The sequence below is a fragment of the Penaeus monodon genome, chromosome 34, assembly GCF_015228065.2.
Source record: "Penaeus monodon isolate SGIC_2016 chromosome 34, NSTDA_Pmon_1, whole genome shotgun sequence".
NCBI lineage: Eukaryota > Metazoa > Arthropoda > Malacostraca > Decapoda > Penaeidae > Penaeus > Penaeus monodon.
Genome location: NC_051419.1, coordinates 12857767 through 12857995, shown reverse-complemented (window position 1 = coordinate 12857995; position 229 = coordinate 12857767). Strand labels below are relative to the sequence as shown.

The 229-nt window shown below is 46.3% G+C and overlaps 1 protein-coding gene across 6 annotated transcripts in view; it reads right to left on the bottom strand.

The window, feature by feature from the left end:
- Positions 1 to 229, bottom strand: part of LOC119594602 — a 6143-nt gene that overhangs the window by 5451 nt on the left and 463 nt on the right. Inside the window, exon 1 of one of the 6 annotated variants that reach the window (XM_037943648.1) lies at positions 195 to 209. The exons of 2 other annotated variants lie outside the window; for them this stretch is intronic. The gene's annotated coding sequence lies outside the window, so the exon portion shown is untranslated. Of the gene's footprint in view, positions 1 to 40; positions 166 to 194; positions 210 to 229 lie in introns of those variants that run through there. 3 more of the 6 variants (XM_037943645.1, XM_037943646.1, XM_037943647.1) reach the window with 3 other exon arrangements.

Below are 229 nucleotides of genomic sequence, written 5' to 3'. Positions count from 1 at the left end.
TCAAATAGCAGATACACGAACTTAATCACAGAATTCCAACTTTTTCACAATAAAAATCGACAGAACCGAGTTGATGTCTCCCCAATCAGAGAAAAATTCCCCATGCGGTCCTGATTCTGACACCAAGGAAAAGCCTTTTTGCAGTGTGGTTCATGCAGTAAGGGACAGGGCTGAAGCGGGCGTGGTTCAGTCACAGCGTAAAAATGCAGCGTGGCATCCGGTGCTCTCA